This window comes from Artemia franciscana, chromosome 20 (assembly GCF_032884065.1).
Source record: "Artemia franciscana chromosome 20, ASM3288406v1, whole genome shotgun sequence".
Classification (NCBI taxonomy): Eukaryota; Metazoa; Arthropoda; class Branchiopoda; order Anostraca; family Artemiidae; genus Artemia; species Artemia franciscana.
Genome location: NC_088882.1, coordinates 18,909,086 through 18,927,856, shown reverse-complemented (window position 1 = coordinate 18,927,856; position 18,771 = coordinate 18,909,086). Strand labels below are relative to the sequence as shown.

The window sequence follows — 18,771 nt, the reverse complement described above, 5'->3', positions numbered from 1 at the left end:
AAAGATAGCCGTTCGAAAGAGGCTCATTTGATGGGAAATTAGAAGTTCTATATTCTTTTTAAAGAGTTAAAAGTTATCGAAGGGCAAATAGTTCCCCACTCCTGCACCCTCTTTTCCCCTAATGCATTAGCCCTAACTTTCGAGATAGCCTTTTTGTTCAAAATAGTCCATTCAGTATCATTTAATAGTGCCTTTGGGGTTGACAGAATCCCCAGAGCCCGAAGCAATAGCTTAAAGTCATGCCTCGGGGTAATATTAGGTTCTAATTTCCTCGAGGGGTGCCACTACTCAAGCGGGACGAAAGCATTAAAATATGGACTAAGGAGGTTTGAAGTGGAGCCCATGGATAAAATTGCCGAGGATCTGGAAGCTGCAGATAGACGGCATAATAGTAAAATATTGTACTGGCATGTTAATAAATTGAGAGGGAGTAGTCAATCTGGACTTGTACCAGTTAAAGATAGGAACGGTGCCACAATTATTGATAAGGAAAGAGTTTAAGAAATATACGCAGAACATTTTGAGAACATACTAAACTGAGATGGGGTTGCAGGAAAAGATATAGAGGAAAATGAAAAAGTTTGTAATACCTTGGATGTGAAGGAAAGTTTATTTTGTGAGGAAGAATTAGCGACAGTACTAAAAGGACTAAAAAATAATAAGGCTCCCGGTGCTGATAGTGGGGTAAATGAATTTCTTAAATATAACGTCTCTGAGGCTAGAAAGAAGTTACTGAAGATCCTGAATATGATTTTTGAAAAAGGGGAAGTACTTAGCGATTTCGGAAAAACCTTAATTAAACCACTGTATGAGAAAAGTGACAAGAGTGACTGTCGTAATTACTTTGTAATATGATACTTTTTAGAATGACAGATGCTGTAGACAAAGTTTTAAGAGAAGAACAGTGCGGTTTTAGAAAAGGTAGAGGATGTATCGACCAAATTTTCACAGTTAGGTTAATAATTGAGAAGGGCCTGAGTTATCAAACACCTTTGGCTCTCAGTTTTATATATTGAGAGCAAGCGTTCGATTCTGTATAAAAGAGCTTTAACAAAGTTCTTATCCTTGTATGGTATACCAGAAAAATACACTAAAGTGATTAGTGCTATATACGAGAATAACACTGCTGCGGTTAAGGTAGGAAATGAGGTTAGCAGCTGGTTTTGTATTAAACCAGGAGTTAAGCAGGATTGTGTTCTAACTGTCTTTATATGGATTATTTTAATGGGTTTTGTCTTAAGAAGCACATGAAATGCAATGGGATACCATGGAATCAAATAGGGAGGAAAAACTCTCCTGGACTAAGATTATGCTGATTATTTAAGCATCCTAGACGAAAGGTTTTGCGAGTTAAAGGTGCTAGAACAGGCTTACAAATAAGTGTCAAGAAGACTAAGTCACTAAGGCTAGGAATGAGTGAAGATGAAAAGGTGACGGTGAGTAACGAAAAGATTGATCAGGTGGACAGCTTCACATACCTTAGTAGTATTATTAGTAAACAAGAGCTAAGAGCTCATATGGCACTTGTGACGAGGCGAGAAGAGCTAAGAGCCAAGAGATCATATGGTATGAGCTCTAACAAAATTCTATGAATCAATAGATTGATTTAAAAAGGAAAAGAAGAGGCTTAATGCCGGTCAAGATTTAAAATAAGAGCTCTGAGTCACAAAGTCCTTCTAAATATCAAAATTCATTAAGATCCGATCACCCACTCGTAAGTTATAAATACCTAATCTTTTCTAATTTTTCCTCTCCCTTTTGCCCCCCAGATGGTCGAATCTGGGAAAACGACTTTATCAAGTCAAATTGTGCAGCTCCCTGACACGCCTACCAATTCACGTCCTGAACCTAGCACGTCCAGAAGCACCGAACTCGCCAAATCACTGAACCCCTCCCCCCAACTCCCCCAAAGAGAGCGAATCCAGTACGATTCTGTCAATCACGTATCAAGGACATTTGTTTATTCTATCCACCAAGCTTCATCCCGATTCCTACACTCCAAGTGTTTTTCCAAGATTTTCCCCTCCAAATCCCCACAATGTCAAAAGATTTGGTCGGGATTTGAAATAAGAGCTCTGAGACATGAATTCCTTCTAAAAATCAAATTTCATTACGATCCGATTATCTATTCGTAAGATATAAATACTCAAATTTTCATGTTTTCCAAGAATTCCGGTTCCCCCCTCCAACTCCCCCGAATGTCACAGGATCTGGTCGGAATTTGAAATTAGAACTTTAAAGCACAAGATCCTTCTAAATATCAAATTTCATTAAGATCTGGTTACCCTTTCGTAAGTTACAAATACCTCAATTTTCAATATTACCCCCCCCCCAATTCCACCAAAGAGAGCAGATCCGGTCCAGTTATGTCAATCACGTATCTTAGACAGGTTTCTATTCTTCCCATCCAGTTTCATCCTGATCTCACCGCTTTAAGTATTTTCTAAGATTTCCGGTCCCCCCAACTGCCTCCCCCCCCCAATTAAGCTTGATCCGGTTGAGATTTAAAATAAGATATCGGAGTTACGAGGTCCTTCTAAATATGAAGTTTCATGAAGATCTGATCACTCCTTCGTAAGTTAAAAATACGTCATTTTTCTTATTTTCCGAATTACCCCCCCCCCCCCCGCAATTGAGCGAATCCGTTCCAATTATGTAAATCACGTATGCAAGACTTCTGCTTATTTTTCCAACCAAGTTTCATCCCAATCCCTCCAATCTAAGCGTTTCCCATCATTTTAGGTTTCCCCACCCCAAACTTCCCCCAATGTCACCAGATCCGGTCAGGATTTAAAATAAGAGCTTGGAGACACGATATCCTTCTAAAAATCAAATTTCATGGAGATCCAATCACCCGTTCGTAAGTTAAAAATACCTCATTTTTTCTAATTTTTCAGAATTAACCCCCCCCCCCCAACTACCCCAAAGAGAGCGGATCCGTTCTGGCTATGTCAATCATGTATCTAGGACTCGTGTTTTTTTTCCACCAAGTTTCATTTCGATCCCTCCACTCTAAGTGTTTTCCAATTTTTAGGTTTCTCCCTCCCAACTCCCCCCCCCCCAATGTCACCAGATCCGGTCGGGTTTAAAATAAGAGCTCTGAGCCACGATATCTTTCTAAATATCAAATTTCATTGAGATCCGATCACCCGTTCGTAAGTTAAAAATACCTAATTTTTTTTTTATTTTTCAGAAATACCCCCCCCTCCCCAACTACCCAAAAGAGAGCGGATCCGTTCCGTTTATGTCAATCATCTATCTAGGACTTGTGTTTATTTTTCCCACCATGTTTCATCCCGATCCCTCCACTCTAAGTGTTTTCCAAGTTTTAGGTTTCCCCCTCCCAACTCCCCGCCCCCATCACCAGATCCGGTCGGGATTTAAAATAAGAGCTCTAAGATACGATATCCTTCTAAACATCAAATTTCATTGAGATCCGATCACCCGTTCGTAAGTTGAAAATACCTCATTTTTCTAATTTTTAAGAATTACTCCCCCCCCCAACTACCCCAAAGAGAGCAAATCAGTTCCGATTATGTCAATCATGTATCTGGGACTTGCGCTTATTTTTCCCATCAAGTTTCATCCCGATCCCTCGACTCTAAGTGTTTTTCAAGATTTTAGGTTCCCCCCCTCCAACTTCCCCCAATGTCATCAGACCCAGTCGGGATTTAAAATAAGAGCTCTGAGACACAATATCATTCCAAATATCAAATTTCATTAAGATCCAATCACCTGCTCATAAGTTAAAAATACTTCATTTTTTCTATTTTTTCCGAATTAACTGGCCCCCACTCCCCCCCCCCCAAGATGGTCAAATCGGGAAAACGACTATTTCTAATTTGATCTGGTCTGGTCCCTGATACGCTTGCCAAATTTCATCGTCCTAGCTTACCTGGAAGTGCCTAAAGTAGCAAAACCGGGACTTTAGGTTTTCCCCCTCCAACTCCCCCCAATGTCATCAGATCCAGTCGGGATTTAAAATAAGAGCTCTGAGACACAATATCATTCCAAACATCAAATTTCATTAAGATCCAATCACCCGCTGATAAGTTAAAAGTACTTCATTTTTTCTATTGTTTGCGAATTAACCGGGCCCCCACTCCCCCCCCCAGATGGTCAAATCGGGAAAACGACTATTTCTAATTTAATCTGGTCCGGTCCCTGATACGCTTGCCAAATTTCATCGTCCTAGCTTACCTGGAAGTGCCTAAAGTAGCAAAACCGGGACCGACAGACAGACCGACAGACCGACAGAATTGGCGACTGCTATATGTCACTTGGTTAATACCAAGTGCCATAAAAACGGTTGGAGCAGTGAAGATGTTAAAAGTAGAATAGCCAAGACTCAGGGTGTTTTTTTTTTTCACAGTTAAAAGAGTCTTGAAGAACAGGAAGATAAGTCTGCAAACCAGGATTACAATATTGGAAGCTACGGTGATGTCCGCGGTTAGGGTGAGAGGATGTCATAAAAAAAGATTTAAAGGAAATGAAAACTTAATGAGACGGTGTGAAGAGTGAGACTTTGAATAGATTGGGATGGAGGAGAAGTGTAAGTAGCTTAGTTGGCCTCAGGCGGCTTGGTGGTGCGTTGAGTTGTTAGTAGTAGTTGCAGTAGTATCGAAATTGTGGTCATATAAAATTTTGACGAAGCTTATTTGATTAAAAATTAAAAGTGCTAGTTTCTTTAAAAGAGTTAAAAGTGATCTGAGGGCAGCTAGCCCCTACACCACTACCTCTTTTCCTTAAATGTTCTGGATTAAAAAATAGTTATTTTTTTCAAAATAGTTCAAACGTTATATGAATATGGTGTCAGGTTTTAACCCCCTCCCCCGTCAGTCCTTAGGGAAAGGAAGGTTTTTATGGAAAGTGTGGTCATATTAAATTTTGAAGTGGCTAATTCGATTGGAAATCTCAATTTCTTTTGCCCTTTAGGATTCGAAAGTGATCAGAGGGTAACCATCCCTTCCCTCATGCGCTTTTTTCCCCAAATGTATGCGATTAAAATTCTTAAATAGCCATTTTGTGAAAAATAGTCCAAAATTCATATAAGTATAACTTAGAGGTTGAAAAATCCCCTATAGCCCCCGGGGCAAGTGCTGAAACTTATACAAGTTGTAAATTGTTAACATACAAGGTTTTCGTAGAAGGGATGGTCGTATTAACTTTGGAGGGGGCTAATTCAATTGGAAATTGAAACTTCTAGTTCCTTTCTAAGAGTCAAAAGTGATGAAAAGGCAACTATCCCCCTCCCAGCCACCGTTTTTCCAATGGCTTCCATTGGAAATTTTCCAATGGATACCATTCAAAATTTCAGATAGGCATTTTGTTCAAATAGTCGCAATGGCCGAATAACTATACCTCCGGAGTTGAATCTCCCTCCCTCCAGCCCCCGGGGAAACGGCTGTGAGGGGCAACTTTGATTTATGGGGCAAGGGCTGTAAATAATGCAAGTTACTCTGATAATTTGTTTACTTTGTTGCTTAGTTACTTTGATGTTGTCATGCTGATAGTAGTTTTGATACTTTGATGAGCCTTTGATGTTGAAAAAAATTATTTTAAATAGGGAATTTTGAAAAACTTGAAGCAATCAAACTAATATAAATTAGTAAAAAAAACTTTCCGGGAAAGAAGTTTTTCAAAGATAAGTAAAAAACAAAGAAATGAATATAAAGACGAAAAACGGGTCTATGGCCAGTAAATGGAAAACGAAGAGAAACAACAAAAATCCAACGAATATTTCGACCATATATAACAAGGTGTCTTCAGCATAAACAAAAAAAAAAGAAAAAGAGAAACCAAAATCAAAAGTGTACTTAAAAAATACAAACATAAAATATATATAATATACAATTACTTACATTTACAATTTGCAGCTACCTTCATCAAACCACGACAGTTACTTTCGTGGTTTACGAAAGTATCTGCAAATTGTAAATGTAAGTAATTGTATGTTATATATTTTATGTTAGTATATTTTAGTTTAATGTATATTTCTTGGGTATATTTTTTACTTTTAGTTTCTTGTTTTTTTTTCTTCTTTCGTTTACGCTGAAGACGCTTAGTTATTTACGGGCGAAATACTCGTTGCACTTTTGTTGTTTCTCCCTTTTTATTGCACTTTGCCGTCAGCTAAGTGGCATATAGCGATCATAATTTCTGTCCGTCCGTCGGTCTGTCGGTCGTTCTGTCGGTCCCGGTTTTTCTAGTTCGGGCACTTCCAGATAGGCTAGGATAACGAGAGATGGCAGGCATATCAGGGACCGGACCAGATTAAATTAAAAACAGTCGCTTATCCGATTCGACCATCCTGGGGGGGGGAGTAGAGGGACGGTTAATTCGGAAAAATTAGAAAAAAATGAGGTATTTTTAACTTCCGAACGGGTGATCAGATCTTCATAAAACTTGATATTTAGAAGGACATAGTGTCTCAGAGCTCTTAATTTGAATCCCGACCAGATCCGAGGACATTAGGGGGAGTTGGAGGGGGAAACCAGAAATCTTGAAAAACACTTAGAGCGGAGAGATTGGGATGAAACTTGGTTGCAAGAATAAACACAAGTCCTAGATACGTGATTGACATAGCCGGACCGGAGCCGCTCTCTTTGGGGGAGTTTGGGGATTTTCGGTGCTTTGGCGAGTTCAGTGCTTCTGGACGTGCTAGGACGATGAAAATTGTTAGGCGTGTCAGGGACCTGCAATAATTAGCTTGGTAGCAGTCATTTCTCCGATTCGACCATCTGGGGGGCTGGAAGGAGGGGAAATCGTCGAACTTGACGTATGTTTATCTTACGAATGGGTGATCGGATCTTAATGAAAGTTTGTCAATAATTATGAACGCATGGAATATTTTATTATTTTTACTTAATAGCATTTGGCCCTGTCCGGGCCAAAACCCTTGATTTGCAGCTTTCAGTGGCAGAATCCCATGCTTTCTTGTGGCACTCATGCTTTCAATGAGCTTTTCCCCAATAATGCCTCCCAATGTTCTACGCCCGCTATTCTTCTATGTTATCACTCTTAAAAAATTAACTACAAATAAACGAGCATCTGTTTCCAAATCTCCCAGGTAAAATATAGAATTTTATAGTTTTGTATGTGGGAAAATGAAACTTCCCCAATTTGGTTCTAATGCATAATGAATATGATGCTGCAGTTTTTATCACATTTCTTTTAATGAGTGTCTCCTCTTTTTATATAATTATGCAAATTTTGTCCAGTTTTTCAATTTTTTAGGGTAATCAAAATTTAATACATTTTATGTATATTGTAGAATCACCTTAAAAACAAAATACTTTTGAAGAATTTATTGTTGTCTAAATCTCATTTTCTTTTTTTTATAGTTTCGGATACTATAGGTGCAAATCACTTTTTGCTTGCACTCGTTACCTCGAACTTTCCTACCATTGCTACAACGAAACTTATTCTCAGCATTTTTCCTTTACTCCTACAGTGTTTTTATGCATATGAAAAAAGTAATGCTTGGCACGAGATAGTTTGACTGAGGCCAGAACAGTCTTTAAAGTTTTCTAAAGACGATAGCTTAAATTTGAAAAAAATCGGATTTTACGAAGGACCTAAGCTATCTGCTTTTTAATGACTTTTTTGGGTTGTATGAAAATCACAAAAGCAAATTATAAGCGTGATCCATGTTAAAGGCACAAGTTTTAGTCGCCCCCCCCCCAAAATAGTATGTAATTCAACCGTATAGTTAGTGATATCAAGCTTATTCGGAAAGATACCCAGAATTTCTTTGGAATGAGGATGGCATTTTTCGTTAGAGGGGGGGGGGTTAAATTTGTAAAAAAAAATACCAAAATACGCGAGTTATAAAGTAAATATAACATACTGTAGTAATTACTTTAACAAAACTTATTATAGTGGGGACTAGTACCCCTTAGTTAAATTTTACCTTTTTACCTTCATTTGAATAGACTAACCTTCATTTGAAGGTTATTTTTTACCTTCATTTTCAATTGCTGTTAAAGCAGAATTCCAGTGAAAAATTAGGAAAATGTTGAACTAAAAAAAAGATTCAATGTGCATGACAGTTGTCAAAAAGACATATCTTCAACATCTCAAAAAGCGCTAAGGGTTTTGGTTGAAACTGTTAGGGTATGTTCAATGAGATTTTAGGGTGAATCAAAAGACACTATGTATATTTGGGTTGGCAAAAAGGTATATCTGAAATAAGGATTATTATTTCACCGGATGCACAGCGTATCTCGTTATTTAGTTCAATATCCCCTTAAAACTTTCACTGAAAGTTTCCACTTAATACCCTCAGCTGTTTCTGAGCTGTTGCATACATGCAATTTCGGCAGCCATGATGCACTTAGTGCCTTTTTATGGCACTTGGTATTAACCAAGTGACATATAGCAGTCGCCAATTCTGTCGGTCTGTCGGTCTGTCGGTCTGTCCCGGTTTTGCTACTTTAGGCACTTCCAGGTAAGCTAGGACGATGAAATTTGGCAAGCGTATCAGGGACCGCACCAGATTAAATTAGAAATAGTCGTTTTCCCGATTTGACCATCTGGGGGGGGGAGTGGGGGCCCGGTTAATTCGCAAAAAATAGAAAAAATGAAGTATTTTTAACTTATCAGCGGGTATTTGGATCTTAATGAAATTTCATGTTTGGAATGATATTGTGTCTTAGAGCTCTTATTTTAAATCCCGACCGGATCTGATGACATTGGGGGGAGTCGGAGGGGGAAAACCTAAAGTCCCGGTTTTGCTACTTTAGGCACTTCCAGGTAAGCTAGGACGATGAAATTTGGCAAGCGTATCAGGGACCGGACCAGATTAAATTAGAAATAGTCGTTTTCCCGATTTGACCATCTGGGGGGGGGGGAGTAGGGGCCGGTTAATTCGGAAAAATAGAAAAAATGAAGTATTTTTAACTTATGAGCGGGTGATTGGATCTTAATGAAATTTGATGTTTGGAATGATATTGTGTCTCAGAGCTCTTATTTTAAATCCCGACTGGGTCTGATGACATTGGGGGGAGTTGGAGGGGGGAAACCTAAAATCTTGGAAAACACTTAGAGTAGAGGGATCGGGATGAAACTTGATGGGAAAAATAAGCGCAAGTCCTAGATACATGATTGACATAATCGGAACTTATTTTTTCTCTTTGGGGTAGTTGGGGGGGGGGGAGTAAGTCTTAAAAATTAGAAAAATGAGGTATTTTCAACTTGCGAACGGGTGATCGGATCTCAATGAAATTTGATGTTTAGAAGGATATCGTGTCTTAGAGCTCTTATTTTAAATCCCGACCAGATCTTGTGATGGGGGCGGGGAGTTGGGAGGGGGAACCTAAAACTTGGAAAACACTTAGAGTGGAGGGATCGGGATGAAACATGGTGGGAAAAATAAACACAAGTCCTAGATAGATGATTGACATAAACGGAACGGATCCGCTCTCTTTTGGGTAGTTGGGGGGGGGGGGGTTAATTCTGAAAAATTAGAAAAAATGAGGTATTTTTAACTTACGAACGGGTGATTGGATCTCCATGAAATTTGATTTTTAGAAGGATATCGTGGCTCAAAGCTCTTATTTTAAATCCTGACCGGATCTGGTGACATTGGGGGAAGTTTGGGGTGGGGAGACCTAAAATGATGGGAAACGCTTAGATTGGAGGGATTGGGATGAAACTTGGTTGGAAAAATAAGCAAAAGTCTTGCATACGTAATTTACATAATTGGAACGGATCCGCTCAATTGCGGGGGGGAGGGGGTAATTCTGAAAAATAAGAAAAATAACGTATTTTTAACTTACGAAGGAGTGATCGGATCTTCATGAAACTTCATATTTAGAAGGACCTCGTAACTCTGATATCTTATTTTAAATCTCAACCGGATCAAACGTAATTGGGGGGGGGGGGCAGTTGGGGGGACCGGAAATCTTAGAAAATACTTAAAGCGGTGAGATCAGGATGAAACTGGATGGGAAGAATAGAAACCTGTCTAAGATACGTGACTGACATAACTGGACCGGATCTGCTCTCTTTGGTGGAATTGGGAGGGGGGAGGTAATTTTGAAAATTGAGGTATTTGTAACTTACGAAAGGGTGACCAGATCTTAATGAAATTTGATATTTAGAAGGATCTTGTGCTATAAAGTTTAACTTTAGGTTCTGACCTTCTCACAAGTGCCAAATGAGCTCTTGGCTCTTGGCTCTTCCGACCTCGTACCATATGAGCTCTCGGCTCTTCCGACCTCGTCCAAATGAGCTCTTGGCTCTTCCGACATCGTACCATATGAGCTCTCGGCTCTTCCGACCTCGTCACAAGTGCCATATGAGCTCTTAGCTCTTGTTATTTAGTTCGATACCCCCTCTGAATTCTCTTAAAGCTTCAAATTAACACCCTTAGCCGTTCCTGAGACAGTAGAAATGTACCAATCTATGACCTTAATACGCATAGTGTCTTTTAATTTTGTTCATCCCTCATTCCTTGAAAGTTTCAAATAAATACCCACATAAGTTCCTGAGATATTCCAAATCTGTCGTTTTGACAACCTCGATGTACATAGTGTTTTGTGACTTGGTTCAAAATCCCCCTCAACGTTCCCTGAATGTCTCAACTCAATATTCTTAGCTGATCCTAAGATGTTGCAAATACACCTTACCGACAACCTTAAAGCAATAGTGTTCTTTGATTTATTTCAACATGCACTGGAAGCTTTAGCTTAATACCCTTAGTCGTGCTTGAAATATTGCAGGCATACCATTCTAAAAACATGGATGGACATATTGTCTTTTGATTTAATTCAACAGCCCACTCAAAATGCCCTGAAAGTTTCAACTAAATACTCTTAACCATTCCTGATGTTTTACAGAAGTGCCATTTTAACCACTGGAATCCCTAGTGCCTTTTGAATTCGTTTGACACCGAACGACTCATCCCATCTTTAATTGAAAGTTTCGACTTAACACTCTCAGAAAACTAGTATCTTATATGGTTTAGTTGATGCTACAAGCTGCTCCAGAAATGGTGCAGAAACACCTTTTTGATAGTCTTGGTACAAAAGGCTCTTTCGGTCTACATCCCTACTTCACCGGGAATAGATTCTAATCCAACAGAGGGTAATAATGCCAAAAGGGTAAACAGATAGAGGATTATTATAATCTTTACCTCTTCCCTGTCCCCCAAATCACTTGCGATCCTCGAGTATTCTCTGAAAATTTTGATGTTTTGGATAAGGTGACTATCCCAAATTTAGATCCAATATCATTTAGGTTAAAGGAGACCTAATCCTAATTTCAAAAGGGCAGCTAATATATATATATATATGTAATATATATATATATATATATATATATATATATATATATATATATATATATATATATATATATATATATATATATATATATATATATATATGAAAACTATAGATCTTGATTATGAAAGGCTTATGAACAAGAGGCCAAGATTGAAAGATAAGGCTGAAAGATAAGATAATTAGAATGAAAAATTGAAATTAAGTAAAAAATAAAAATTAATAGTACACACTAGTTTTTGTTTCCGACAAACTTGTGGTCGTAAGTTCTAAACTTTGGCATCGGGATTACCTATAGGAAGTTCTGACCGTTTTAAACAGAACATGGAGATAACGTTAAGTCTTTTTTTTAAATAGATATTCTTTCAGTCAAAAATAACACTTTTGGGAAATGAATAATTTTTACAAGAACAAAAGCTACTTTTGAACTAATTTAATGAGTTTTCTCAAGTCAAATTGTTCGTCTTCCCCATCAGAAGACTCGTTTTAGATGTGCCAAAAGGCCTTGTTGTCTTTAGGTTATCTGCCAAGAAAAGGGTCTAAAATTGTCACCGCGATGTTGGCAAGGACCTGTTACAGAAGTCTGGCACTATATTTGATGCATTTCTTTCTATGATGATAAGTCTGATATCTATTGGACAATGGTTTTTAGGTTTTCAGTGTTCCGGGAGGTTAAGGCTCTTTCACAGCCTAGATTTCTTTTTTCGTTCTTGTTTAACCTCGTGGGAACATTAAAAGTAAAATCGATTTTTGACTCCCGGGTCAGTTTTTTTTTTATTATGTAAACCAAGGGCAGGCGCTTAGCAATTATGGTGCTTAAGAAACCTGAAGATATCTATAATCAAGGATATCGATTGCTATTCGGTTCTCAGAAAAAAAAAAAAATCAATAGAATTGATTAGATAACATGGTAGTTCATCCATATAGAAATGGTGACAAAGAAATCATAAAACAGTTGTGGTAACAAACTGTAAGTAAGGAGCGACCCAACTCAATAGTAACCCAAACTATAAAAAAAAAACTAATTTTGATACCAATAGATATATCAAAAGAATCAGAGTTTTATGGTGATTTCAAACATATAAGTTTCATTAAGTTTAATCTTACTCATCAAAGGTTAAGAGCCTAAGAAGATTTCCATGATTTTGGAAGAAAGGGGGAAACACCCCCTAAAAGTCATAGAATCTTAATGAAAGACACAACATCAGTTTCACCGCATCAGAGAGACCAACTGTAGAGGTTTCAAGTGCCTATCTAAAAAAGTGTGGAATTTCACATCTTTTGCCAAGAGACAGGTCAAGGATGCGTGTTTTATTTATTTATATTTTTTCCCCAAGGGTAATCGTATCGAAACAGTGGTCCTATAAGATCGTGAGAAGGCTCATTTGAACGAAAATTAATATTTCTAGTACCCTTTTTAAGTAACCAAAAAATTGGAGGGCAACTAGGCTCCCTCCCATGCCCCTTTGTTTTTAAAAGTCGTCCGATCAACATTTGGAGATAGTCACTTTGTTCAGCATAGTTGAAAGGCCGAAACGCTATGCCTTTGGGGATATCACGGCCCTTCCACAGCTCCTGGGGAAAGGCCTTTAAGTTAAAAAATTTCCCCATTGCTTATGGATAGTATTTGCAATTAAAAAGCCTTCACAAATTTTTCAGGGGGGATGATTTTCTGCTGGTGGGATTTTCCACGGGGATAATTTTCCATGAGGAAGGAAGTATCCTGGGGTTAAATTTTTCAGGGGAAATTTTACATTGGGAGTATTTGCCAGAATTCCAATACGAAATTCTTCTTATGTCTTGCTTTCTCATTGCCGACTCAATTTTATGCGTGGAGAAATTAAGAGTAAATTTTCACCAGGTTTGAATTGTCTAGAAATTAAATCCTTGGGGAGGAGGGTTTTTCTGCTGAGGAGTAGCCACATTTCCTGGTATTATTGAAAAACGATCAGAAATTAAATAAAAAACAAGTTTTTTCAATTGAAAGTAAGGAGCAACATTGAAACTTAAAAGGACAGAAATTATTGAGTATATTATGGGAGTTACTCCTCCAAAACACATCGCTCTATACACTAAGTTTGAATTCTGTCTCAATTCTTTAAGAACGACTCCTGAAACACTATGTTTGTTTAATTGAACAATACGAAGCTTTTTTTAAAGTACTAAAAATCTCTAGCGTAAAGAGCGAGGAATTTTGGAGTAGAAAACACCTCATTTACGCAATAATTTCTATTTGTTTTAAGTTTTAATATTGCTCCTTGCTTCCAGTTGAAAAAACTTGATTTTTTTATTTCATCAAACAGTTCGTGGTAACGAACTGGTAGTAAGGAGCGACCCGGCTCAATAGTAACAAAAACTCTAAAAAATGGAATTTCGTCACCAATAGCTACATCAAAAGAATCGCATTTTAATGCTGATTTCAAATATATAAGTTTCATCAAGTTTAGTCTTACTCATCAAAAGTTACAAGCCTGAGAAAATTTGCCTTATTGTAGAAAATAGGGGAAACACCCCATAAAAGTGGTAGAATCTTAACGAAAATCACACCATCAGATTCAGTGTATCAGAGGACCCTATTGTAGAAGTTTCAGCTCCTATCTTCAAAATTGTGGAATTTTGTATTTTTTGCCAGAAGGCAGGTCACGGATGCGTGTTTATTTGTTTGTTTGTTTTTTTTTCCAGGGGTGATCGTATCGACCCAGTGGTCCTAGAATCTTGCGAGAGGGCTCATTCTAACGGAAATGAAAAGTTCTAGTGCCTTTTTTAAGTGACCAAAAAATTGGAGGGCACCTAGGCCTTCTCCCACGCTAGTTATTTTCCCAAAGTCAACGGATCAAAATTCTGAGATAGCCATTTTATTTAGCGTAGTCGAAAAACCTTATAACTATGTCTTTGGGGCCGACTTACCCCCACAGTCCCCGTGGGAGGGGCTACAAGTTACAAATTTTGACCAGTGCTTACATATAGTAATGCTTATTGGGAAGTGTACAGACGTTTTCAGTGGGATTTTTTGGTTGGGGGGGAGGGGTTGACAAGAGGGGGATATGTTGGGGGAACTTTCCATCGAGGAATTTGTCATGGGGGAAGAAAATTTCCATGAAGGGAGCGCAGGATTATTTAGCATTATTTAAAAAAAGAACCATGAAAAAATATATATGAAAATTTTTTTTTCAACTGGAAGTAAGGAGCAGCATTAAAACTTAAAAAGAACAAAAATTATTACGCATATGAGGGGCTCCCCTCCTCCTAATACCTTGCTCTTTACGCTAAAGTAGTTTTAGTGATTTCTACTATTTATTCTACGGCTTTTGTGATTCAGGGGTCATTCTTAATGAATTGGGACAAAATTTAATCTTTATTGTAAAGAGCGAGGTACTGACGAGGGGGTGAACCCCTCATATATGTAACAAAAACATGAGATTACAAAAGTTTGTTACGTAAGCTAATTTATAAGTTACGTCTATCTTTTACTAATAAAAACATTCGTAAAAAATTAAAGTTCTAGTTGCCTTTTTAAGTAGCCAAAAAATCAACTAGGTCAACTAGGCTTCCTCCACCGTTCCTTTTTTTCTCAAAATCACTCGATCCTATGAGCTCCTATGATCACCTATGAGAAAGCCATTTAGCCAAAAAAAAAAAAATGAACTTGCAAATTTCGTGTTAATTATTCCTCTGCGGAGAGCCAAAATCAAAACATGTATTTATTCAAATACGTTCAGAAACTGAATAGAAAAAACAAGTTTTTTTTTAGCTGAAAGTAAGGAGCGACATTAAAACTTAAAACGAACATAAATTCGTATATGAAAGGGGTAGCTTCCTCATCAACACCCCGCTCTTTACGCTAAAGTTTTTTACTGTTTTAAAAAGCAGAGTTAAGAGAAAGAGTCAAACTTTAGCGTAAAGAGCGGGGCGTTTATGAGGAAGCAGCCCCTTTCATATACGAAGTAATTTCTGTTCGTTTTAAGTTTTAATGTCGCTCCTTACTTTCAGCTAAAAAAAACTTTTTTTTTTATTTAATTACTTACCACAAGGACAAGCCGTTCATTTCTCCCTGCCTTCGCGGCCATCGAGCCTTGTATATGATTAAATAAGAAAAAACCAGTTTTTTTTACTGCAAGTATGTAGTGACATTAAAACTTAAAGCGAACAGAAATTATTCCGTATATGACGTTGAGGAGGGGACTGTCCCCTCCTCAACGCCTCGCTCTTTACGCTAAAGTGTGTTTTATTGTGTTAAAAAGTAGAGTTGTGACAAAGAGTCAAACTTTAGCGTTGAACGAGGCGTTGAGGAGGGGACAGTCCCTTTCATAAACGGAATACCTGCCAGTTTGTGAAAAACTCATCAGAATCTATTATATACGACTCTTTACTACAAAGAAAGTAACTTCAATTTTCGATTTAAAAATTTGTTATTAGTACATTTATCATTCTCACTTTATGTCCCCTTCCCCTCTTTCTATATATCAATAATAAAACGATCTAAATCAGAAGGAAACCTGGGAGGTAGAAATGATTACGAAAGCCATTAAATCAAAACAGTAATTGGCAAAAGAAAGTCCAGAAAAAAGGCATCAATTTGAAAACCATTCACTGTTTTAACACAACTGTCAGTTTTTCTAAATGAAAAGTGACAACAGATGAGCAAGGAATAGGAGACTATCTTCTCCATGAACTGACCACAAATAAGTATTCTTACTTTATAGATAAAACAACTTCGATACAGGAGACTATTCAAGGCTTGTGCTGAATTTGAAGTGAAACGCACCTAAAAAGTTTTCTAAATTGTGATATTTGAATGCCACCAAGAGAAGGGCAACAGCAAATAAATATTTAACATAACTTTAAGAGAATATCTAACATAAAGACATAGAAAATACAAAAGTATGCGCATTCATGAATTAATAACATGTGGGGGTTTCTGAATCTAAATATAAGACTTAAGTTTTTAAATCTTTAGTTTAGTTGAAGTCGGTGATACAAAAGCTAATAGATTTCTATTAGGGGTCTACTTGGCGTACAAGCACGAAAATCAAAAGACAGTCCCAATATAAACAAAAAATAATTTTCCCAAATCTTTATACAGATATGAGTTTTTGCATTCCACGCCGATTGTTTGCACAGAAACTACAGATACCATTTTCTGATGATGTATGTAAACTACATTTTTTAAAATTATTGTCAATATTCGCAAATTAATTTTTGTAATAAATTACCTCAAGTTGTAGCTTGGAGCGAGTTAAGGAACATATATTAAATCTGAAATAGGCTTACCTATCATCAAGCTCAAATTTTCTCACCTAAGAAATCAAAATCGATTAGAATAGAAATTTGTCTCAATGAAAAAATGAAATTTACAAAGAGCAAAAACTAGATTTGCGTTGCTAGGCCAACATGAAGGGTTGTACCAGCCTTGGTGGACTTCGCCGATAAAAGTGTCATGAAGCAAAACTTTGATTTTGGTACTTCTCTATCGATTGAATCATGTAACTGTTAACTCTTTAAAAAGCTTAAAATGGTATGTCTCAATAGAAAAAAAAAAGAAAAACAGGCAAATGATTACAAGTTCGTTGAAGACGGTCACATAATAAAATTTATCCTTAAGACTATAGTTATTCATGGTTTTCTGACATCCGGTGGATGTCATTAGTTTTAAAATACACCGTGTATAAAAGCTAATGCTCTATTAGTTTACCCCAAAGCATAAAACCTAACACAATCCATGTTACTATTTTTACATCGCACCATCTTAAGAGAATCAGTTTTACAATGCTTGCTTAAAAGTCACTCTTTTTGATAGAAGATACGTTCCCAAACAAGGAAAATTTAAAACCTGCTAGCGCCTTTGCTGTTAGATTCAACTCTATAAGAATTCCTGATTAGCTTTACCTTGTTTCAGGAATGCTGATGTGTCGTGATGTGAGTCAACCACGATTGAAGTCCATCCATCTCGTGCCTGGTCAACTTTCGGGGCACTTCTAACCGTTTGCGGTTGGGTCAAAGTCAAAAACGAGCTTGGCGGGAGTTTGCAGAAGCATATGTAGTGTATAGACATACCAACACAGCGAGCAAGGCTCCAACTGCTCAGACAGAGATAATAATTTGAAGTATCGAGGAATTTGTAGTTTCCATATCTTTCAAACCATTTGACACGTTCAATTTTTTGAGGTGTTTCGTCTGGATAGCATCCACCTTAATCATCTAGGTCTTGGTCATGGGCCACGCCTCTAATGAGTATAGCACACTAGCTGCCGAACTAGAGTAGATTCACATTTTAATGAGGCGGTCGATCTGGGACTTATGAAATAATTTTCCTAAAAGAGGACCGAAGCTGATATTTACCTTTGCCGCCCTTACAGATGTTTCTGGATGTTCGTGTTTATGTGAGCTGACAGTTGCATCAAGGTAGGTAAACTCCTTGACTAACTGAATGTTATTCAAGTCAAGATGGGATCAAGTCAAGGTGACTAGATCAAACTGCACCGAGTCAAGATGCTACGGTTCTAAGCAGCGTCATACCAACGTACATTATTTTGTTATTCGACCAATTTACTTTTGAACTAAACTTTCCCAGAGGACACGCCAGCGTTCCCAATGCGGTTTCGAAGTAATTTGGAGTTTCACATGGTAGTGTTACATCGTTCAGAAAATTCTATATCCCAGAGAATTCTTCCAGCAGATCTATGCCAAACGGCTGTGCCACCGATGTTTTGTTGAATACATGGTACATGATTCACTTGAAGAGTTATGGGGCAGCGACGCAGCTTCACTGAAGACTGCTCCTGATTTAGAATTAAATAAAAAATAATATATTTTTTCAACTGAAAGTAAGAAACAACATTAAAACTTAAAACAAACAAAAATTATTCCGTCTATGAAGGGGTTACCCCCTCCTTAATCCCACGTACTTCACGCTAAAGTTTTCTTAATACTTTTAAACCTTCTTATTCTAATTATACAGTGATTGTGTGTTTCAGGAGCTACTCTCTCACTAAACTCAAATTTTAGCGTAAATAGTTGGGTATTTAAAAATGGGCAAATAGTTGGGTGCCTGAAAAATACTTATGGCTAAAGAATCGTAATTTAGTTTTTCCTGATACTCACGATAAAGCTGATGATGCTAGTTTTTGAACACCAAGCTGCATTAACATTAATACAATTAATGTTAATTAATTATATTACTTATAATGTTTATAATATTATATATAATATTATATATATATAAATTATAATTACTATAATGTTAATTATTATATTGTTAATTAATAATGTTAATAAATTATTAATGTTAATTAATGTTAATTAACATTAACATTAATGTTAGTAACCAGATTAGAAAAAAAAATATTATTGACAGGATCTTGCCCTAAAGCTTAAAAAACAAGTCGTCTATTTACATGGAAACAAGGCATTACAGTCTAGTGATACCGGCGTCAGCTGTTGATGAGAAAGGTCAAACGAAAGGAAGGGCAAGCATAACAGCTCTATT

The 18,771-nt window shown here is 37.2% G+C and overlaps 1 long non-coding RNA gene across 1 annotated transcript in view; it reads left to right on the top strand.

The window, feature by feature from the left end:
• The window catches only part of LOC136039850 (uncharacterized), a 37,440-nt gene extending 19,024 nt beyond the window's left edge, over nt 1-18,416 (top strand). Inside the window, exon 4 of the long non-coding RNA XR_010620567.1 lies at nt 17,182-18,416. This is a non-coding gene — a long non-coding RNA (uncharacterized LOC136039850). The remainder of the gene's footprint in view (nt 1-17,181) is intronic.
• Nucleotides 18,417-18,771: the final 355 nt, after the last annotated feature.